We start from the raw sequence: 24,770 nt of genomic DNA, 5'->3' as shown, positions 1-24,770 counted from the left end.
AGCAAATGCTGCTGAATTCAGCAGACTCAAAGTTCTCAAAATGTTCATTGTTTCCATGAGTCTAATCCTGATTCCACTGAAGTCAATGGAAAATGTGCCTCTGTCTTTGGGTTGATCTCAAGAAAGTATTATCAAATAGCCAAGTTTCTTAACTGGCTATGCCCTGCCTGTGGAATCATCTCTTATGCTCCAGAATAAAGAGAGAACCATCTGAAGTAAGCAGTATTGAACTGTTAAATCATCTGGGAACCAGTTTTTAGCTACAAAAATGATTTGTATGTTTTATTATATCGACTATTTTATTTAGCTTATCAATCTATATATTCCATTTGTATTAGTTCAGGGCTTCTGCTCTGATTAACAGACCAGTAGCTGCAGGATGGCAGAGTTTAGTTCCTAGAGTACTAGACTGAGTTACACACATGAATGTTTATTCTTATTGTCACAGCTCATGCTCAATCTGCTGTACAGTATTCAATTCTTTGCAGGCACAGTTAAAGTATATCCTTTTTGCTGAAATGACAGAAGAAAATAATAAGTCATGCAGTGGTAAGATATTAAAAACTGCATTTCAAAGTAAAATAGTTCTCCTCCTCTAATGTAATGAATGGCACTGAAAGATGACAATTATAATATTTTATCCAATGCTCAGCTGAATGCAAGATCATTCATTTGTTATAGACACTGAAAGTTCACAAAACTTACCTACTTTATGCCATTCTGTTTTTACTCCTAGGCTATTCATGGCTCTTTTAAAAAGTAGTTGCATCTAGAGAGACACAACTCTGATTTAAAATATTTTTCATGCACAAAAGTCCATGAGTCAGATCTCCATCTGGTACAAATTGATGTATTAGTTGCTGATTTACACCAGCTGAGGATCTTGGACCCAAGTTAAATAAACAAGCAGTTCATCCATATAGTGACAAAAGCAGCCATATTAAAAAAAAGTTAGCTGTTTAAATGGAAAAAATTAAAAACAATAGGGATTAACATATAAACCATTCCTGCAAATCTTACTCAAAAGAGCAATCCCACTGAGTAATTAGGCTACTTTTGAGAATAAGCCTGAAGCTTGGAGGATAGACATTTAGTTTCCCTTGGAAGAGGGAGATCCTATTTCAATCTATTTTAACCACTGCAGTTGGTAGCTTGGAACAGAAGAGAAAAGACTGCCTTAGCCCTAATTGTGTCTTGTTGAATTTGACTTTTGAAATGACTAACCCTGTTCTAACACAGGTGCTTTTCTAGATTAGCCCATTTTTGTGTATCTGAATTGTTGTTTCTCTGAACTGGATTTTTTTTAAACTTACAAAATGTTTTTGTTTAACTGTCATTTCTATTCTTTGTTTAATATAATGGCAAAGATCTGTAATTGCAATGATGGAGAAAAGGTAAGAGAATGCAATGAAATGACATCAAAAATGGCAAAGCCCATTTAGGTCTGTGAATAAAATTAATATATTTATACTGACAAAAATAAGCACTGGCTATAGAGTTCATAGAGTTAGGGTTTAGTTGACTCCTCAAGCACAACCCTGTAATGTGGAAATACAGAGCACCACTGACGCAGCAGGAGCTTCTGGAGGCTCTGTATCTGATTTAGACCCAACGGACCTGATCCAAAGCCCAATGGAAAGACTTCCAAAGACTTCAGCTGGCTGTTGATGAAACCCCATGCCTGCCTCTATGAACTCGAGGGAACACATGATGGACAATAGCTGCCGTTTCCAAGAGTGCAGTGTCTGCTTCCCCGCCTCTCCCCCGATAAAGGGCAAGTTCCATGGTCCAGTGTGTTGGATGGGAGGTGGTGGTGGGGAGCCAGAGAGTGGGGCTGGCTGCACCCCCAGCCTTTATGGAAAGGCCCCTATGGAAAGACTAATACTTTTTTTCCACAGCAGACTGCACCCTCTAGTCCTCTATGTCTAGAGTAGTTGGCACAAAGGCCAGCATACAGAACAATGCAAAACCACACGACCTGTAGGGAAGCACAAGGACACCATGTACCTCAGAAGGCACAGTCTTTCCTCGAGCTTCTAGGTAGAGCTGTGTGAATAACTTTTTTTTCCCTTTGGAACTGACAATGAACCAAAAAAATTGACATTTCAGGTCAAATAAAACATTTAGATTTTCCAGGCTAGATTCACAAGGAGACTTAGGCACCATTCACAAAATGCTGTGTGACAAAGTTCCTCCTCTACCTTGGTGGGTCTTGCGCTTATTGGCTGATTTGCTCACCTCGGAGATTCATGGCAGCTCTCAGTTTGGCTGTTTTCGTGAACTCACAGTTCAGGTCAACTCCTCCTGTGTCTGACCAGGAGTTGGGAGGTTTGAGGGGAACCCGGGCCCACCCTCCAGGTTCCAGCCCAGGGCCCTGTGAAATGCAGCTGTCTAGAGTGCCTCCTGGAACAGCTGTACGACAGCTATAACTCCCTAGGCTACTTCCCCATGGCCTCCTCCCAACACCTTCTTTATCCTCACCATAGGACCTTCCTCCTGGTGTCTGGTAATGCTTGTACTCCTCAGTCCTCCAACAGTATGCGTTCTCACGCTCAGCTTCTAGTGCCTCTTGCTCCCAGCTCCTCACACTCACCCCACAAACTGAAGTGAGGTCCTTTTTAAACTCAGGTGCCCTGATTAGCCAGCCTTAATTGATTCTAGCAGCTTCTTGATTGGCTGCAGTTGTTCTAATCAGCCTGTCTGTCTTAATTGTTTCCAGAAATTTCCTGATTGTTCTGGAACTTTCCCTGTTGCCTTACCCAGGGAAAAGGGACCTACTCAACCTGGGGCTAATATATCTGACTTCTGTCACTCTCCTGTGGCCATCTGGCCTGACCCTGTCACAGCTGATATGGCAGTGGATAGTGCAGAATGAACTTACTGGGGATGCGAGAGACCTACATTTCAATCTCTGCTCAGGAGATGAATGCTCTAACTACTGGGTTATGAGGAATGGGTCTCTCTCAATCCCTCCTGTGGAAGTTGTTCCACTTTGTATTAATAATTAACTATTAATTGGAGCAGGGACTAGATCCTGGGTGTTACCTTTCATTGGGGAGTGCCCTATATCCCAAACTATAGAGTCATTCTCACTCTCTTTATCTGGACCAATGGATATCTAAGTATTACTACCAAGTGGTGGTGAAGGCACTCACCCGGCACGTGAAAGACTTGGATGGCATTGATTGTTCCTCACAGTAGAGCACAGCATGTCATACTCCTGGCCCCATTTCAAGCAATTTGCTTTCTGGGGGTAGGAAGGGCTGAGCAGTATGTTACATCACAGGGACAGCTAATGTGATTGGCCCTTGTCCATGGAATATGGAGGGAGCTGCAAATACTATTTGCGTGACCATGACTGGTGGAAGAGCCATTCACAATCTGGCCATTCTTTAAATACACATTCCTAATCAATCATTTGTTTTTTTCCCTTTGGAAAATATCAACATTCTAAGGATTAATATCAACAAATATTGCTTCTTTTAAATTAAGAGTATTTTTGATGGTAGAGATAATTAAGTACTGAAAATATGCTTTGCACTTTGTGTTGAGAGGAGATAGGTTGCAGGTGTTTTTATGTTTTGTGTGTGTGTGTGTAACATACACATTCCAGCTGGATTTGAACGGTAGAGCCCTAAATCTGCCTCAGTCACATGGGTGCCATCCCTGTATTTTACTAAATGAGAGCTGCACACATGTAATTGAGGGCAGAATTAGGTCCAATACTTGGAAATATAAGAGATTCTTCTATCATTTACATCAGCTGTTAATCCAGAATAACAACTCTGATGTCAATATAGTTACTCTACCTTTATACCGATGTAACAGGGCAGAAACTAGCCCTATATATGCTAGTCCAGTGGTTTTCAACCTGTGGTCCGCAGACCCCTGGGGATTCACAGAGTAGTCTAAGATTTCCAAAGGGATCTGCACCTCCATTCAAAAATTTTTATGAGTCCACAAATGAAAAAAGGCTGAAAACCACTCTGCTAGACTAACGGATTACAGTTAAAATCCACAAGAATTTAAAGGTACTATTTTGCCACCAGAGGGTGTCCATATTGTTCTAGGAATGCGTAGACATTGACTGAGAATTATAAGGAAATGTTAATAAATCCCCTGGATGTTTTAGGGCTTTGTTATGGGACATAGACACTTTCACCTCTAAATTCTAATTCAGCTCATTTCAGTTGTGAATGAAAGTTCTTAGCCTTAGGCAATTTGGTGGCATATATGAAATGAGTTTGGTGATCTCGGTCCAATTTTCAAGGGGACACATTGGCACCCTGTTGGCAGTCTCAGCAGCAGTCAAATTCACATGAAAACATTGTGGGGCAAAGGAAAATATAATTTTTAATAAAATATATAAGGACTAGAAAATGCTCTGTAGAGTATACAAGGAGACTTAAGCATGGTTCACAAAATGCTGATATGGAGTGGAATACCCTATAGCCCAGTGGATAGTGCACTCCCCTGGGATATGGGAGACCTACATCTTATGAAAATGATATTGTAATGGATTTTGCTTTTTTATCCTGAACCTTAGAGGAAGGTGTTACAAAACAATTTTCCTATAATTTATTTACTAATAGAGTATCTATAAAAATGATTTTCATATGTGATGTCTGAATGAATGTGTACTAAGTTCTAGGGGTTGGAATGATCAGTGTAATGGACCAGATGACCCATTACCTTATTTTTCTAACTTGAGTTTGAGGACCTATTATGTTTCAGTTGAATTTTGTCAGGACTGCAATAAGAGTTATACAAGAAAAAAAACCCAAAGATATGATTTGTCTTGTAAACAAATCTCATGCTAGCATCAAGATTTAGGAGACAAGCTGCCACAGGGAAGTATCTCACAAATGAGCTCCTAGAGATAGCAGTGAATAACTATGGTCAGCAGATTTGTAACCTTCTGGGATATTTTAAAGTATTTTTAGATGAAACCCAGATAAAAGAAAAAGAGACTCATAAAACATTTCTGACTGATGGCTTTATCCTATCTGGTTATACATCCCGGCCTGATTTTTTTTCAGAGGTACTGAGTGCACACAACTCCCACTGAAGTGGTAAGTGCTCAGTATCCATGAAAATCAGGTCCCATTTGTCTTAAATGAAATACATATACTGATGGCCTTTGCAGCAGGCCATTTTCACCATTCTAGAGGAGTAGTAATTTCTGTTGTATGGAGCAAACCCAATTCCATAGTCCATACTGGGGTGCTCAATACTAAATCAGTCCTTATGCCAACCTTATGTGCTTCCAAACTACTATAACCTACACAGACAGAAAAGATAATGTATTTGGGGTTGGGTTCAAGAGCAGATACCCAGCATTCTATGCTACCCAAAGTGGCTGGCCATCAGCCCGAGCCTGCATCATGAATAGGTTGGAATATGAAGGAGAGTCTGCTAGGCAGCTCTCTAACACCACATTCTACAGGTCATTACCCTCTGATCCCACTGAGGGTTACCAAAAGAAACTACACCATTTACTCAAGAAACTCCCTGAAAAAGCACAGGAACAAATCTGCACAGACACACCCCTAGAACCTCGAGCAGGGGTATTCTATCTGCTACCCAAGATCCATAAACCTGGAAATCCTGGATGCCCCATCCTCTCAGGTATTGGCACCCTGACAGCAGGATTGTCTGGCTATGTAGACTCCCTCCTCAGGCCCTACGCTACCAGCACTCCTAGCTATCTTCGAGACATCACTGACTTCCTGAGGAAAGTACAATCCATTGGTGATCTTCCAGAAAACACCATCCTGGCCACTATGGATGTAGAAGCCCTCTACACCAACATTCCACACAAAGATGGACTACAAGCAGTCAGGAACAGTATCCCCGATAATGTGACAGCAAACCTGGTGGCTGAACTTTGTGACTTTGTCCTCACCCACAACTATTTCACATTTGGGGACAATGTATATCTTCAAGCTATGGGTACCCACATGGCCCCACAGTATGCCAACATTTTTATGGCTGACTTAGAACAACACTTCCTCAGCTCTCATCCCCTAACACCCCTACTCTACTTGCGCTACATTGATGACATCTTCATCATCTGGACCCATAGAAAAGAAGCCCTTGAAGAATTCCATGATTTCAACAATTTCCATCCCACCATCAACCTCAGCCTGGACCAATCCACACAAGAGATCCACTTCCTGGACACTACAGTACTAATAAGCGATGGTCACATAAATACTACTCTATACCGGAAACCTACTGACTGCTATATTTACCTACATGCCTCCAGCTTTCATCCAGACCACACCACACGATCCATTGTTTACAGCCAAGCTCTAAGATACAACTGCATTTGTTCCAACTCCTCAGACAGAGACAAACACCTACAAGATCTCTATCAAGCGTTCTTACAACTACAATACCCACCTGCTGAAGTGAAGAAACGAGATTGACGGAGCCAGAAGAGTACCCAGAAGTTACCTACTGCAGGACAGGCCCAACAAAGAAAGTAACAGAACGCCACTAGCCGTCACCTTCAGTCCCCAACTAAAACCTCTCCAGCGCACCATCAAGGATCTACAACTTATCCTGAAGGACGACCCCTCACTTTCACAGATCTTGGGAGACAGGCCAGTCCTTGCTCACAGACAGCCCCCCAACCTGAAGCAAATACTCACCAGCAACCAAAAGCCACACAACAAAAACACTAACCCAGGAACCTATCCTTGCAAGAAAGCCCATTGCCAACTCTGTCCACATATCTATTCATGGGACACCATCATAAGGCCTAATCACATCAGCCACACTATCAGAGGCTCATTCAGCTGCACATCTACCAATGTGATATATGCCATCATGAGCCAGCAATGCCCCTCTGCCATGTACATTGGTCAAACTGGACAGTCTCTACGTAAAAGAATAAATGGACACAAATCAGACGTCAAGAATTATAACGTTCAAAAACCAGTCAGAGAACACTTCAACCTCCCTGGTCACACAATTACAGCCCTAAAAGTCACAATACTCCAACAAAAAAACTTCAAAAACAGACTCCAATGAGAAACTGCAGAATTGGAATTAATTTTCAAACTGGACACCATTAAATTAGGCTTGAATGAAGACTGGGAGTGGTGGGTCATTACACAAAGTAAAACTATTTCCTCATGCTAATTTTTCCCCTACGGTTACTCACACCTTCTTGTCAGCTGTTGGAAATGCGCCATCCTGATTATCACTACAAATTGTTTTTTTTTCTCCTGCTGATAATAGCCCACCTTAATTGATTAGTCTCATTATAGCTGGTATGGCAACACCCATTTTTTCATGTTCTCTGTTTGTGTATATATATATCTTCCTACTGTATTTTCCACTGCATGCATCCGATGAAGTGGGTTTTAGCCCACAAAAGCTTATGCCCAAATAAATTTGTTAGTCTCTAAAGTGCCACAAGTATTCCTCATTCTTTTTGCTGATACAGACTAACACGGCTGCTACTCTAAAACCTTAGTCCTACTCAGTATTTGGAATGTGTCACTATGCAACAGCAGCAGGTGCGGAGACACCTGCGGAGCAGTGGCCAGAAAACAAGAGACTCATGCTGGACAATCACATGTCCCTTATTTCTTTCTGTGTATGCGTTCAAGGTTCATGTAGAACAGACTGGACATCATAGGGAGATTTTATGTATATAATAAATACACACACACACACACACACTACTTCAGCTGGACCTAAGCTAAGCCTGACTCTGAAAAAGATTTTGTGGTCGTGGAGGATAATCAGTTGAACATAAGTTCCTAGTGCAACATAGGGCCAAAAAGGGTTTAATGGGATCTTTGTATGCATAAATGGGAATCTTGAGTAGAAGAAGAAAAGTTATTTACCTCATTATATGGGGCACTGGTGTGACCCCTGCTGGAATACTGCATCCAGTTTTGGTATTCACAGTTCAAGAAGGATTTTAATAAATTGGAGAGGACTCAGAGAAGAGCCATGAGAATGATTAAAGGATTAGAAAACATGCCTTATCGGTATAGACTCAAGGAGTTCAATCTGTTTGTTTTAGCAAAGAGAAGGTTAAGATATGCCAGTCACAGTTTATAAGTATCTACATGGGGAATAACTATTTGATATTGTTCTCTTCTGACATAACAGAGAAAGGTATAACAGCTGGAAGCTGAAGCTAGACAAATTCAGACTGGAAATAAGGTGTTAATTTTTAACAGTGAGAGTAATTAACCAAGGGTTGTGGTCAATTCTCCATTGATTCTCCATCACTGGCATTTCTAAACCAAGATTAGATATTTGGCTAAAATAAATGCTCTAGGAATTATTTTTGGGAGGTTTTATGGCCTGTGCTATAGAGGAGGTCAGACGAGATGATCACAGTGGTCTCTTCTGACCTTAGAATCTATTAATCTACTTGAGTGGAGTGTTCTGTTTTGAAAAATAATGGGATGGCATCAGGTTTGAAATATTTAGCCTCTTTGGTGCCCCTGGTTGAAATGTTGGCAAGTGTGGTTCATTCCTTCATCTTTGAGAAAGAGAGAGTGAATTCTGTGCAATTTACTGTGTGAGGTTTTCCAAATAAGGGGCTAGACTTTACACCACTCAAGCAGTGTAAAAGGAGTGGGACCCTGGCTGCAAGTATCCTAATGGGGATTCCCCAGGCATGGGGCAGTCCCCAGCAAGGGTAGAGCTGGCTTCTATGCCCCCTGCCTTCATCCGCTGTTAATGTCACCACAGGGCAAAAACTCAAACTCAAACGCCAAAAACTAAATTTGAAGAAAATTGGTTCAGTTGTTTTTAAATTATTAAATTAATTGGTTCAATTGTTTTTAAATTATGGAAATTAAAGTTATCAACTTGAAATTTTTTTCATAATCCTTTTAAAATTGATTCAAAACTATTATGAATAACAAATTCTGGCCTGTCTCAAACTCTGGATTATATCAAATTTGAGAGCCCTCCTTTGGGCCAATCTTAATCTATGACACCTCAGAAGTAGAAGTTTGTCACAAAACAGAGATCATTTTCTTATAGTTGGGAATCTCAAATTCAGGAGGGCCTTAGTCTCTGGGCCATTCAGCTGCAAACATTCTTACCTTTGAAAATACAGATACTTGAAATCTGGCTTGTTCCACAGATTGCACTGTCTCTGACATAAAATCAAGGTAAAAAAATGTCACCATTAGAAGTCTAAATACACATATAGGTACCTAAACAAAACCTGTCTAATTTTCTGAGGTGCTCTGCACTCCTAACTCATAATAGCTGTGGGTCCTCAACATTTCTGCAAATCAGGGCACTTTTATATAGGTTCCTTAGCATGTATTTAGATGCCTAGTTTTGTGCACACAAGTTTGAAAATGTGGGTCCAAGCAACTACTTGAAGACTGTATGTACCGTAACTTAATGATGTATTACATTATATATAGTCTTACTTAGCAAAAGGAGAGCATATTTTAAGAGATCGGCACACAGAAGGAGAGTTAAGGTTACATTTTGAACTTTAGCTGTGCATTTACATACTTTTGAGTACTTGATTTTTAAGTCTTAATAATGCATATTCCTTTACATTAGCTATTCCTTTACAAAAAATTGTTTTCGTTCCACTGAAGGATAATACCGTTTGTTTGGCCTCTTTCACATGCCAGGATAAATGGATGGACTTAACTGACAGCTGTTTGCAATACCCAGCAATTTTCAACTATCTATGGACATTCATATTATTCTTGCTGTGATTTTGGCATATCAATCACATTGTTTATAATTTTGTGCCAGTGGCTTGCATGAAAGAGGTTTGATGTCCTTGCAAACCAGCCTTGCTGTCTTTGTAAATAAAACATGAGATTAATTCTATACTTAATAAATGAATGAAATGGAAAATCTGTGAGTGATTTTTGGAATGGTGTCCTAATATTAGACTAACTACACACTATTTTCTACTAGGGTCTAATATGTTGTCTTTATATAGCACACCCTTTAATAGGTTCATTTTGATCTTGTGATTATATTGGTTTGATGTGCACAGTGGGATAAGAGTTTCTCAAGTAAACTAATCCCATGCCTTTTTTTTTTTTTTACAAGAATTATAAGGGGAGATCTTATTAGGTTGTGAGCTATTAAATTGACTGTCTAATTAGTTAGCTATAATGAGCGAGTACCATAGATTGAAATCACCTGAAATTTAATTTTGATTGACAAATGATCCCTTTGCATTAACAATTAAAAAAAAAAAAGAGTATTGTATCAACAGTAGGATACCAGCTCCTGATGTAGAGGTATTTATATGCACAAGCCTGAAAATATTTTATTCATTGTCTCCAATGTGGGGAGTTTTCCTTAAGGGTCTTTTAATTGTCTTCAACTTTCATCAGCTGTATTTCTAATTGCGCAGATTTCTGTGTTTCTAATTTCTGCACCCACAACAGAAAGGAACTGCACAACAAAAACAAATGAAAATCAGACTCTCTAATTCAAATGCCATGTGTAGGAACAGTACTCTTTGTAACTGTACCAGGAAATATAGTTTTTAAAACTTGATGGGGAAAAAAATCAAAGTATCTTGCTTTACCAAAAAAATAATGTTTTCAAAGATATAAACCTTTGGAAGAAAGAGGCATCTGAATGAGAGCTGGTTGCATTTTTTCATTGGAAAAATGGTCTTTTTGCAAAACTGGAAGTTTCTGTGGGAGGAGATTTACATTTTACTGCCAGCTCTAATTTGAATATAGAGGCTGCTATTAAATATAATGTATAGGCATAGTTTATATTATTAAACTGAAATTCACTCTCCTTAGCTACATGGAATACCAGGATACTTAATTGTTACTGTCCTGCTTATTTCTCATTTCTGCAAAGCGCTGAACTCTGACTGGCTGAGGAGGTTTGATTTGCCTAAGTAATAACTAAATGGTATTTTCTGGACAGTTATAGAGTGCATATACCCTGGACTCAGAACTCTTTCTTACATGCCCATGATAAACATGGCCCTCTCCAACTTCTGACTCCCTCTCCACTCTGTGTTCTTACCTAGCCCCAGATATTATGTATAATTTGAATTTTAAAAAGGAATTACTCTTCGGCTTTTTCATTGGGGCAGGAGGGAAGTGGTTAGAGAAGACGAACTGCTGAAGGCTGACAATGTTTGTTGTGGGGCATATGAATTGTAATTCTGAGGCCAGTACACCTATTAACAGGCATATTTATGAGAGCTAATGAAAGCAGAGATGAAAGGAACAAGAGTGCATTTCAGTACAAGAGTAACTAGGATTTGTCCAGTCAACTCAGCTTTATACTGTAATAGTAGTGTCTCAACCAGTCAGAGCCCAAGGTTACTATACAGTTATCGATGCATAACATTTATGCAAATCCCTGCAGCCAGACTGGCTGAAGGGGGTCTGATTTGCATAATTGCTGCATGATTATTTCTCAATAACTCTACTGTATGTAAATCCCTTAATTCTGATGAAGTGAGCTGTAGCTCACGAAAGCTCATGCTCAAATAAATTGGTTAGTCTCTAAGGTGCCACAAGTACTCCTTTTCTTTTTGCGAATACAGACTAACACGGCTGTTCCTCTGAAACCCTTAATTCTGATAGTTATTTGCCATTATTAGCCAATCAGAGCCCAGGTATTTGCATAATCACGTTCGGGTTATTGCTGAATAACCCTAATGTGACTATGGAAATCACTTGCTTGATTGGCTGCTGTAATCATAGTGGCAGACTAGTCACCAATGATTACAGTAGTCAAACAGACTGAGAGAGCATCTGGGTCTATTTTTGATTTGTTGGGCCCCGCTGAGATGGCGTATTACTATTAGGCAGGCTTTGTTCAGTGATCGGCTGTTGGGGATCTGCTTGCAATGATGAAAGGCTTACTCTGGGAGGTCAGAGAGCTAACACAGGTTTTGTCAAGAGAGGCATCCCTCAGAAACATTTTACCAAGAGCATTTTGCCGGAGGCATTTTACTTAGCAGGAGATTTATTTAGGGAGGCATTCCCTAGAAGCATTTTCTCTTTCAGGGGTTTGTCTGCATTCCCCTGAGGCTTTCTTCCCTAGCAGGGGACTCATTTATGGCATAATATCTTTGTTTTCAAAGCATGTTCTGTTTTTGTATGATATGTGTCATGCTTTTTCTGCAAGAAAAATGCTGCAGCACAGAATAGTTATAGCCTGAAAGTGCCTATTTACCACATGCCACACTGGGGTGCTCTGGCTTCCTTCTCTACTTAGTTGCGTGCAGTGGTGTTGTAGCCATGTTGGTCTCAGGATATTACCTTACCCACCTTGTCTCTCTAGTATCTTTTATTGGACCAACTTCTGTTGGAGAGAGAGACAGCGTCAAGCTTACAAAGAGCCTTTCTTCAGAGTCTTTTATCATTTTCTTGTGTGTATTCATTCGAGGGTGTAGTGATTATCCTGTTTCACCCATATAGTTGTTGTTGGGGCATGTAGTGCACTGGAGGAGGTACTCCACAAGACCCATGGATCTTGAAAAGTGTGTGGTGGGGATATGTAACAGTGGAGATATGTCTGCAGGTTTTGTTTCTGTCGTTCTGGCAGGGTCTGGTGCAGCTTTGAGTTGGTCTGTCCTGGTCTGGGGGGAGCTTGCTTCTTCTGATGAGCTTGGAGAGTTTGAAGGCAAGAAGAGGGGGTTCAGGAAAGATTTATTTCAGGATATGGTCCCCATCGAGTATGGGTTTTTGTTGTTTGGCACCCTGCATGGGCTCCAGTGTGGAGTAGTAGGTGACAACTAGGGGTGTGCAGTTCAAGGAGGTTTTTATTTCTGTATTGAAGCAAGGAAAGCCCATGTGTAAGCCTGAAAGCTTGTCTCCATCACCAAAAGAGGTTGGTCCAACAAAAGATATTACCTCACCCACCTTGTCTCCTCTACTTAGGATTTTTAACTGTGTACCAGTAACAAAAATGGTCATGTCAGTTCATCAATTCTTTCAACTGAATCAGAACCGCCCCCCTCCAAACAGCATATATTTTATGAGTGCAGTATTTAATTACTCCTCCCGCAGTGCACATGCATCACTCTCATTACCGCTAATGGGAGTTTTGCATATAATCAAGGCAGGAGCATATCACTGTATATTTGGCTCTTTTGACCAGGGGAACACAAATTAGATCAATGTTCCCACTTTTTGGCTTCCTATTTCTCTGGTGCTAGCTGGTGAAATGCTCAATTACATTTTACAGTATTACTAAATTTGTCAGTCACTTTTTAGTGAGGATGAAAATTCGCTGCTTCCTTTCTAGCATTCAGTACTGTCCAGAAAAATTGCACGGTTTGTTGACAATTCTTACTAAGCAAAACATGTGTGTAAGTGCATTCTTATTGATTTTCCTCTCATACTGATCTTACGTCCCCTGACTTCAATAGAGTAATTTCTGATTTAAACCAATATGAATGAAGAATCAAGCCAAGGTCTTTAGACCAGTGGTTCCCAAACTTGTTCCGCCGCTTGTGCAGGGAAAGCTCCTGGTGGGCCGGGCTGGTTTTTTTACCTGCCGCGTCCACAGGTTCGGCTGATTGCGGCTCCCAGTGGCTGTGGTTCGCTGCTCCAGGCTAATGGGAGCTGCTGGAAGCGGCGCGGGCTGAGGGACGTACTGGCCGCTGCTTCCAGGAGCTCCCATTGGCCGGGAGCAGCGAACCACGGCCACTGGGAGCTGCGATCAGCCGAACCTGCAGACGCGGCAGGTGAAGAAACCGGCCTGGCCCACCAGAGGCTTTCCCTGCAAAAGCGGCAGAACAAGTTTGGGAATCACTGTTTTAGAAGTAGGAAACTAGTGCATCCACACACTTCTGCTGGCTGACTAAACTGTCTTTTAAGCCCTGATTCAGGTTAAGTATTTCAGCATGTGAAGTCAATGGGACTACTTATGTGCTCAGAGTTAAACATGTGCTTTGCTGGATTGGGGCCTTAAAGAGCAGTATTTTCACCTCTTACTGGAACAACCTCCAGGTGGTAATCCTTTTATTAACGGATAGAGTAAAGTCAAAATCAGGGAATTTAACAATATATTCTATGAGTGTTGAGTTTCAGGCAGCTGCAGGCTTCATTGCTGCTACAGCATTTACTATAGTCTCTCTCAGGATTCTCTTGTCCTATTTTCAGAACTTGGCCTTGAAGTACTCCTGCTTTTCTGAGGCTTCAAATACTATGTGATATGAATATGATTCACCTAGATGTTTGTATTGTCTTGTTATCACTGGTTAGTATGACTGTACAGCTGTTCAGCAATTATTTACTTTGGAGACAAACAGAAACTACGAAACTGAAGCCGTTCATAGAAAGTTTGGTAATTGCTCAAACCTGGCCCAAACCATGACTCAAATGCTACAAAAATGGAAACGCTTTCTGTAAATGTTGCACTGGCTTTGAATGTCATTGTTTTTGAAGTAATATCTACATGGCTAGCATTGAAATCAGCAATGTTTTCTCCAGTAGAGAAAATTAATTTAAAATGTCATCTGTTTAATTATTGTTTGTTATGCTTAATTAAGAATGGTAATTTATTAGCTTTATTTGTAGCATACTTAATATGTTGATTTGTGGAAAAAAATTACAAGAAAGTTGTTTTCTAGTGTCAAAGTTTTGGGAGCTCTTTAAACATATCTTACGAAGTGTCTTTACTATGAGTCAAATTAGGGTCATGTGGGCAACATGGGTGCGGGCAGGGCACAGTTATCATTCCTAAGGGATGTGCAAGGGGGAAGGAGGTATTATGTCTGCATAAAAAGTGCTACTGGTGGACAGAATGGTGAATGCTAGCTCTTGCGCACCTTTAAAGAGATATAGCACTCTGTGCTTCACACTGCAGACTTGCCAGTGCCTCCTAATGTTCAGGGTGGATGGAGCCACAGCAATGCCCGTGTTCCAACAAGACACATTTTTATAGTGCTAGTAAGTGCTGGTGGCAGAGCTGTTTCATCTCCCTTTGTACTACTCAGGGCGTGCAGCCAAGTTATGGGTCCCACTCCAATGCACCTGGGCAAAATCAGCCATAATTTACTCCCTTTAGTGTCAATTAAAAGGAACACATTTCTAACTATAGAGGATTTGAAAGACTGTAGATGTCCATCTATCGATGGCATTGATATGTGGCTTGAATGTCTCGATGCATGGAACTGGATCAATACTTGTTCCGGAACAGGAACAACAAAGGCTGCTGTGAGGAAGCGGAATAAAACTGAAAAATAAATATATAGTCTTCATTAAGCGCAGAATGCTAATGAAAGTTAATCAAATGCAAAAAGTTCTCTGAAAGATGTTTAATGTAGCTTTATTCAGGAAAAGAAATTGATTAGAAGGGATGGGCTTTGTGAAAGGGAGCCATCTTCAAAAATCTGTGGGAAAGGGCAGAAATGTAGATAAGGTTTTTCATCATTCTCTGCTGAAGTGACATTGACCTTTTTAGCTGTTTAATGGAACAGATGTCCATTTTAGATAGTCTGTTACAGATATGTAAGGAATATATATTGCCAAAATGTCTTGAATTCTCTGGAAGGCAAGAGCCCTAATTCTCAGGATATCCATATCTGTGCTGAGCACAGAGGGATTAGGAAAGGTGGGTTTGTGTTTCTGGAAGCCCCCAGTGTCATTTAGAGCAGTAATTCTCAACGCCGGTCTGCCGCTTGTTCAGGGAAAGCCCCTGGCGGGCCGGGTCGGTTTGTTTACCTGTTGAGTCCGCAGGTCTGGCTGATCGTGGCTCCCACTGGCCGCAGTTTGCTGCTCCAGGCCAATGGGGGCTGCGGGAAGCGGCGCGGGCTGAGGGATGTGCTGGCTGCCCTTCCTGCAGCCCCCATTGGCCTGGAGAGGCAAACCACGGCCAGTGGGAGCCATGATCAGCCGAACCTGTGGATATGGCAGGTAAACAAACTGGCCCGGCCCGCCAGGGGCTTTCCCCGAACAAGCAGCGGACCGGCTTTGAGAACCACTGATTTAGAGTAACCTCAGGGCTGTGGGCCTAAAGATGCAGAGACTAGCAGAGTGCAATGTGCCTCTGGCCTGCCCCAATATGCTCCTTGTGCTGGGGATAAGGAGTAGGGCTGGTAAAGGTCTGCCTCAATATCTGTACATTGGCGAAGAAGAGCACTTACACAGGGAACGTTCCCTGGGTATTATATTAATATTGTGTAATTCTGTCCTCTTCTATGAGCCTTTGTATCACCAGAGTATTGTAAAGGGGGCTTAGCGCAATGGAGAATTGGACCCCAGTTCTCACTGTTCCCTTTCTCTCTGTCCTGGGTCTGTGTGTGCATGCACACACCCACCTTTCAGTTCATGAACATTTTTACTTGGAGGAATGCAAAGCAGATCTACTGTGCTAATTCAGGATGAGTTTCTTACACACTCTGCTGAGTAGTTCCCAATTTTTTTTCATGGAGTACATGGCCTTTTTTGATGTGTAACTTTTTTTAGGTGTAACTGGTGCATAATGCAACTTGGCAGCATTTTGTGACTCTCTCCTCTAGAACTTCCGTGCTTTGCTGAACGAAAATGTACTTGCTCTTCTTTGTACGGAAAGACTTAAAGAAAATGCCCTTATAAACCAAACGCAAGAATGAAGGATGCCACAACTGCAGCTTCCTCCGTTGGCACAGATCCTGCTGATGCACTGAATCTAGTATGTTTAACATTGACTAAGACATATTGTCTATTGTAAAGACTTAGAAAACGTCCAAAGTTAAATCGGGTGACTCCTGCTTACTTCTTAAAATTTAAACTCAAGTATGAATTCAGCCAGATATTGGCTGGCTTGTGGTATATGCCTGAATATTTGAGAGGTTCTGTGTAGAAAGTGAGTCCACCAGCTCTATATTGATACAATTACAACATATAAATAATACCCTGCAAAAGACCTACTATTGATATGCCAGTTTCTGTAATAGGATTGCATTTTCTAGGACTCTACATAGGAATGCAAGGCTTCCTGTTGATTCAGATTAATAAATTTTTAAAGTGGGATCATGGCAGGGTGAAAGTAAGCCAGTATGGGCTGGTATGGCATACTGGTAAAAAATGGCCGCCGGTACCGGCCGGTATGCAGCCAAAGTTAAAGTGCTGCTGCGGCCGCACTTTAACGTCGCTGCCACTTTTTGCCCCCCGTCGCCAGTCCTGCTGGGTCTTAAAGTGCTGTCATGGCAAAGGACCCTGCTTAAAGCACAAGCCCCTCCCCCCCCGCCCCGGCTGCCGATGTGGGGGGGAGGGGGAAATGAGCAGCTACCCTGGGGCCGGCGATTTAAAAGGGCCCAGGGCTCCGGCTGCCACTACTGTAGCAGTAGCCGGAGCCCTGGGCCCTTTAAATTGCTGCTGGAGCCCCGAGTGGCATGGGTCAGGCAGCGCAGATGGGCTGGCCGGGGGATGCTGACCCCCCCAGCCCCTCCCCTCCCGCATGAGGCCCCGCCCCTTTTAAAAAAATTGCAACTTCCATTCTGAATTTTTCTACCTTTATCTTCCAGCCATTGGATCTTTTCATGATTTTGGCTGCTAGATTAAAGAGCCCTCTACTGTCAAAAATCTTGTTCCCCTCTAAGTGCATATAAGCAGCAATCAAATCACCTCTTAACCTTCTCTTGAATTCACCCCCAGCTCAGGTGCTAGAAACCTCCATAAAAAGAGCGGGTATTAACTGGTGCAGGCAGGTGGAATGCATTAACTCAATTGGGGTATAACAAATTCTGTGGACTTTCAAGGCAGAAGTAACTAGATAATGTGACAGAGGAAACCCTATGTAAGGAAACCCTATGAATAGCCAAGTTTGGGGAGAAAGCTGACGCTTATATTTTATTCTTATTGTCTGAATTAACAATAAAGCCAAAACCTAAGGAGCAAGTAAGTTTGGACTCTAAACAATGTATGTAGACTGTTACCAAAGGAGGAATAGTCCACCTTGTAACAGTTCTTTGGATAATCAATCGAAGGGATATCAAATATTAAATCTTTGTCAGAATGTAAAAATTATGTTATTATTTCACCTGATGCTTTCTGAGTCTGGAGTAACAAGAATAGAATTAATAAATTCATGATATGTAGGCAAAACTGGTGATTGCTTGGTAGGTTTTGACATATAATTTTATTTTTTGGCTTCTTAGATTTCATTCCAGCGGTAGTATGAACAAGAAGTGAGATGAGATGGGGGAATTGATGCAATTTTGTGTTTTGATGCAGTGTGAGAAGAATCTCAAGTGGCTTTTGTTTCCTGAGAACATGGGGGAGTGTGTTTAGAAGTAAGAATAAATAAATAAAACAAAGATGATACTGTGAATTCAGCTTTTACGTCTATTATGATAGAGTCAGAAGATCAAATTTCTGATGATCTATTTGATCTATTTGGGTAACGAAATGTCAGATGAAATTTAATGTTGATAAATGCAAAGTAATACACATTGGAAAGCATAATCCCAACTATACATATAAAATGATGGGGGTCTAAATTAGCTGTTACTATTAAAGAAACAGATCTTGGAGTCATTGTGGATAGTTCTCTGAAAACATCCACTCAACGTGCAGCAGCAGTCAAAAAAGCAAACAGAATGCTGGGAATAATTAAGAAAGGGATAGATAATAGGACAGAAGATATCATGTTGCCTCTATATAAATCCATGGTACGTCCACATCTTGAATACTGTGTGCAGACTTGGTTGCCCCATCTCAAAAAGATATATTGGAATTGGCAAAGGTTCAGAAAACAGCAACAAAAATGATTAGGGGTGTGGAATGGCTTCCATATGAGGAGAGATTAATAAGACTGGGACTTTTCAACTTGGAAAAGAGACAGCTTGGCAGAGATATGATTGAGGTCTATAATATCATGACTGGTGTAGAGAAAGTAGACAAGAAAGTGTTGTTTACTACTTCTCATAACACAAGAACTAGGGGTCACCAAATGAAATTAATAGGCAGCAGGTTTAAAACAAATAAAAGGAAATATTTCTTCACACAACGCACAGTCAACCTATGGAATTGCTTGCCGGAGGATGTTGTGAAGGCTAAGACCATAACAGGGTTCAAAAAAAGAACTAGATAAATTCATGGAGGATAGGCCCATCAATGGCTATTAGCCAGAATGGGCAGGAATGATGTCCCTAGCCTCTGTTTGCCTGAAGCTGAGAATGAGCGCCAGGGGATAGATCACTTGATGATTACCTGTTCTGTTCATTCCCTCTGGGGCACATGGCATTGGCCACTGTTTGTAGACAGGATACTGGGCTAGATAAACCTTTGGTCTGACCCAGTAGGGCCATTCTTATGTTCTATTCTGAGCCTTCTAGTGTTCTATGAAGGTGGAATTCTGTGCCTGCAGGGAGCCCCATTGATTTCACTGGTGCTTTTCACTTTTGTCTGCTCACGCAGAACAACTTGCAGAATGGGGTCCTTGGACCTCCTATTTTCTAAGTATTCATACTGTGTAATGTGAATTTACATGACATCAGAAATATGATGTTTAAATTCAATAAAGCGATGATGGCATGTAACCTGAATATTAGCCAAGACTTTCCTTTTTATCTGTCTCTTATAACTTCCCCAAATATTCACCTTGAGATTTTCCAGCTTTGCCCCCCTGGAAATCATTGCAAAGCTTCTGTTGGTTTCCATGTGGACAGGATTACTCACCTTAATATCTGCTCAAAGGCAGATTATTGTTTCAAAGTTTGAGTAGAATCTAGTCAAGGAGTGTAAGGTGGGGGGTGGGAAATAGTCTCACGTTATTAAAAAGACAAATTCTCGTAACCTTTTTTGAACAGTTTTAGAGCTGAAATTGCTACAGACAGAGTTAAAATCTAGCATGAAAACAGCCTTGATTGAGGGGAAACGGCCTCAAGTATTTCAGAAACACCTGCTTTATTGTGACTAGTTAAGGCCTGTGGAAGAGAATATTGTATTCTACGTATGTATCAAAGAAAAGTTACATTGTGCATGCAGTGTGGTTACTTTAGATGCACAGTGAAAAGTGTAGTGATGGAGTGCAGTGAATGAAGCGAGGGCTTCCATGAAATCTTGAAAGCCTTAACTCATTTATTGCATGTCTTGCAATTTAAAAGCTGCAGGCCTTCTAAGGCTCTCTTCTGTGAACCTCATTAGATATTTGATATAGAGTGTTCTGGTGATGGCTAGCTAAATAGTACCGCAGAGTAATTATTTTCCTCTTAAAGAAAATCTAGGAAATTCCATTTAAAATAACTGTTGGGAAAATGCATGCACAGCCTTAATTCTTCCCCCTTGCACATATGCCCTACAATTCAGTTTATTACATGATCACATACTATTTCTTAAATATTACAGTATATCATTAAAAAAATCTACATTCTTAATACATATGTGAAGCTTCTTGTAATACTATTTACCACTGCATGTCTGTCAGATACATTGCATTAAAATTGTGTATGTGAAGAGTACATGGTGTACTGTTCTTACCTAATACACTGCATAGTAGGTATATAATATAGAATAATGGTGAAAACTTGCTGGCATAGGAAGATCACCAAAATTGTTGGTAAGTTATTTTTGTGGCTAATTGCCTCATCTCCTAAGGATGGCCATGCTGCTGATTGAAATGAATTTGTACAATACATGGCTCCTGTCTCAGTGGCAGATAGTGGCCAGTGTCTCTATGGGTGGACAAGAAGAATAGAGTAAAAAGCGTTTCTTCTGTTCTTTTAGCTCACCCTTTCCCCCTGGGCTACAGCTGTATTCCTTCTGCTAATCTGTATGAAAGGACTGGGCAGGGTTAGTACCACTAGGCTACCATCTAAGAAGGAGAGATGGGACCTTGTGCCACTCAAAACATTTGCTGGCAATACTGCTTCAAGGCAAAACTGAGAGCTATGTTATTAAAATACATACCTTAGCGCAAAGAGAGAGTATCCTAATAACCCTAATGCCAACACATTCAAAACCTGGAGGATATAAAGTTAGGATCTTAAATCCATAATTATGTGCCTAAATATAAGTGATTTTATTTTCAAAGCTTCTCACCTCTTGCAGCCCTCATTGATTTCTGTGGGATTTATGGGTGCTCTTCTACTTTTTAAAATGAGGCCATGTATACATTGGAACACCAGGTTTGAAAAATTGACCTAGGTCAAGAAAGATACTTTGTACCATTATGGCAATAAAAATAAAGTAAATACAAAAGAATGAAAAAAATGCTAAACGTGCGAATCTAAGGTAGTAGAAAAGAATTATATGAAGCTCTATTGTAATATATGACCAATGTGATAATGTAATTAACAACTATTTCATAATACTTATATACTTCACCTATCCATAGCTCTCGAAAGAGATCTGGGCAGAATCAAGATTGCATTGGCAACTTAAACTCTGTAAATTTCTGACACTTTACGTGTGTAAACATGCAACCGTTACATTTGCTTATCATAGCTCTTTTCAGATGGAATTAAATACCAGTTTTTGGGGAATAAAGTATATATATTTTTCTTCTATTCTTAATAGATACTTATGAATACCTGTAGATGTAAATGTAAAGAACTCTTAAATTTCCACCACAGAAAAAAAACTCTGTGACAGAAACCTAGTTAAAAAGCTTTTCCATGAACTGAGGAAATTGGAATCACAATGCTATGACAATTAGGTGTAAGGAAATGTATTTTAAATATCTACATGACAGAGTAATTTATTCATCTTTCGAAGACCATTTAGTGTAGCAAGCAACTGAGTGAATGGAATGAGATTATTGCTACACAGCCCTGATTTTATTCTCATGTCTGGCACACTGTATTCATCCGTTAAACTGAATGCGAAGAGTATGTTTGAAGCCAGCCAGTCTTTTTGTTAGTATCCGACTGTTGTGACATCTGCTTCTATAAAGCCAACATTTTCATTTTTCCTCAGTAATTTTATTGTTAATAGTTGTTTCAGTATACTGCAGCCAAATTAAGCCTATTTGAAGGATATGTATTATGGAGTGTGAAAAGACTTGCATCAGAAGTAGCATACATTTATAAAGACTGAGTGACATAAAAGTCTATAGAAAACAACTTCATTCATGAATGGCTAGGCTTGCTAGTGTAGGTTGATGACTAGAGTTGATTGACTGGAGCTAGAATTTCCTTTATGCGGGAAATTCTGACATTTCGAAATTTCCTCTTGTCCTGAGTTGGAACAAAAGATCAAAATTTTGAAACTTCCTGCAAAATGAAAATTCTAAAATGTTTCGTTTCAAATATATTGAAGTGGCCTTATTGAGCCTTTCAGTTTTGATAAGGTTGAAGTGCTTCATTGAGGCTTTTCTATTATTATTTATAATATAAAAAATCAAACAAAGAAGTCAAAATGAAGCACATCAATAATTTTTTGATCTTGTCAGATCAGGATTTTCTGATGGAAAACTTTCTTCTGAAAAAGTTCAACCAGTTTTATGGTGACCACTGAAAATGGATAAGTGAAACTAACGTGTAAAAATGCATTTGGGAATAATTTATATTAGCAAGTGAAAATCAAATTGTATGTGCATCAACACAGGTTGTCTTGGCATTACTAATCCGACTTGTCCTCAGAAGCTACCACTTCGGTTTTTGATGTTTCCAATATTTATTCAATGCAGTTAGAATCATAGAATATCAGGGTTGGAAGGGACCCCAGAAGGTCATCTAGTCCAACCCCCTGCTCGAAGCAGGACCAATTCCCAGTTGGCACATTTCAATTTGGTTTGGTGTAATCTTGTTTATTATGAGTTCTTTTAGCATATGCAGCCACAGACTGAAGGAAGAGCATTTCAAAATAAAAGATGTTCGTTCATCAAAATCTGCTGTGATAGTCATAAATGATACAGCATAGAGTCCCTAATACAAATCAACTGTGCACTGTGTACAGAAATACTTCTTTAGAGAGAGGAAGATTGTTGGCATAGAGAGATGCAGATTGTTGGCACGGTGTATCTACTAGCAAAGTCAGACATAAGCTATTCTGTCTGAGGTCTCTTTACAGAGAGTGATGATAAAATTGTGTTTAGAAATCTGGAATTTCTTCATCCATCAAAACCTTTTGCAGGTTGTTAAAGCATGTTGTAGACTCCTGCAGGTTTAAATCATAGCAGGGCCAGAACAGCTCCTTGTTCTACAAAAGTAGAGAAAAGGAATTCCATAAAGTTTACTGTGTGGATATCCTGAAACCAATCTCAAACAATGAGGTTCTGTCTTCTCTGAGTGATCAGGAAAATGCTCATGATACTTTTTTATCGGGGTAGGGTTTGCATGGAGGTCCCCGACCAACATTCCTTCTCACTCCTCTGATATGCTATGCTACATGTTCTGGTCATCTGCCTGGCTACAAACTTCCGTCCCAAAGGTGGTTGCATTTCAGAGATGTGATTTCCTTTATGTGTATGATTTACAGAATTCTTGGGATCCTCTGGGATGAAAGACAAAATGTGTCGTATGTTTCCATCTTGCCTAAGAGGAGTGGAGGGAGGCAAGATTTGCCAACATATACACACAAAAGCAAGACAGAGGAGATTTGACAGACTATTTCTTCAGAGCAAAGGACATTCAGGTTATCACAATGAGTAGTGCCCATGGCTACTGGAACACAAACATGCATCCCATGTGGATGCGTCTGAGCTTCATAAGTACTGCTTTGTGCTTTCCAGCAAAGCCAGACTGGCAGGATCAGGCTAACTTGACAAAATGTTTAAAGAAGCCCTCAAAAGTGCACCTGAATCACCTGACTGGAAAGCTGTTTTTTGTGCGTGTGCTTTCACATGCATACGTATATGGGAATAACAGCTAAGGAGGAAACCTTTGGCCTACTGCTCAGGCTGAGCCTCACACTTAAGCAGAAGTCTATCTGAAGGGTGATAAATGTAGTTTGACTTTGGTTTAAACTGGTTTGGAATTCTTTGAATGAAAATAGGGGAAAGGGGAATTTTATAGAAATTCTGTGAGCTGGTCTGAACATATGGTACTACTTCCTTCCTGCACTGCATATTGTTCTCTCTGGTATCATGAAGGCACTCCCAGTACAGGCAGACAGCATGATCATGTGTGCATGGAGAAGCTGCCTTAGCCAGTAGTCCATTGGAGAGTGGCCCTGTCCAGGCTTATCTTTCAGCAGCAGCACAGCAGAATCCCTCTGGCCTTCATGCTGGTCCCAGTGAAAACACTGAGCATCCGTGAATGGGAGATGGGAAGCAGTGAAGCACATGTCAACACCTCAGCACTAGCCACTGTTCTTTATTACTTCAGCCTGTTGTCACTGAGAAAGGAGCACCGAGGGGAAAGTGATGAAGGGTGTGGGAGACCAGGAGTCAGGAATGGAGGGAGAAGTTAAAAGGAGGAGAGAACACATTATTACCTGGGGTTCTTTCAACCCAAAGCTCTTGGTAACTTTTACTCTGTGCGAGGTGGTGTCAGGGAATAAATCAAGGGAGACCGATAGATGGCTCGCACAAACAGGACAACACGAGTGCTTTCACTTAAAGCTAAACTTTACTTAGTCTCAAGCACTTGCACACATCTGCAACAGGTTAGTAAAACACCCCCAACCCCCGATAATTACCAAAGCTGAGTGTGGCTTTCGAGTGGCACCATAACAGGCTTCAGCTGGCCAGGCCTCTATCTGCCAGTGGGGACCCAGAGGGAGCGTCCCTGAAGAGTACCTCCTGAGAAGTCCAATTGCCTCAAACTTTCCCCCTAATTTATACATTAGTAATACAATGACATATCCCTTAAAGAAAACTTGTTAAGCAAGCAGTTTTTAAAGCTCAAGCAAGAGATTTTCTTACGGTAATCAATTTACCAGATATGTTTTTTT

The 24,770-nt window shown here is 40.6% G+C and overlaps 1 protein-coding gene across 5 annotated transcripts in view; it reads left to right on the top strand.

Moving 5' to 3' along the window:
* Positions 1–24,770, top strand: part of GRM8 (glutamate metabotropic receptor 8) — a 455,163-nt gene that overhangs the window by 52,867 nt on the left and 377,526 nt on the right. The gene's annotated exons all lie outside the window — the stretch shown is intronic.

Source organism: Lepidochelys kempii, chromosome 1 (assembly GCF_965140265.1).
Source record: "Lepidochelys kempii isolate rLepKem1 chromosome 1, rLepKem1.hap2, whole genome shotgun sequence".
NCBI lineage: Eukaryota > Metazoa > Chordata > Testudines > Cheloniidae > Lepidochelys > Lepidochelys kempii.
Note: the sequence above shows the minus strand (reverse complement) of the source record. Positions and strands in the feature narration are given on the sequence as shown.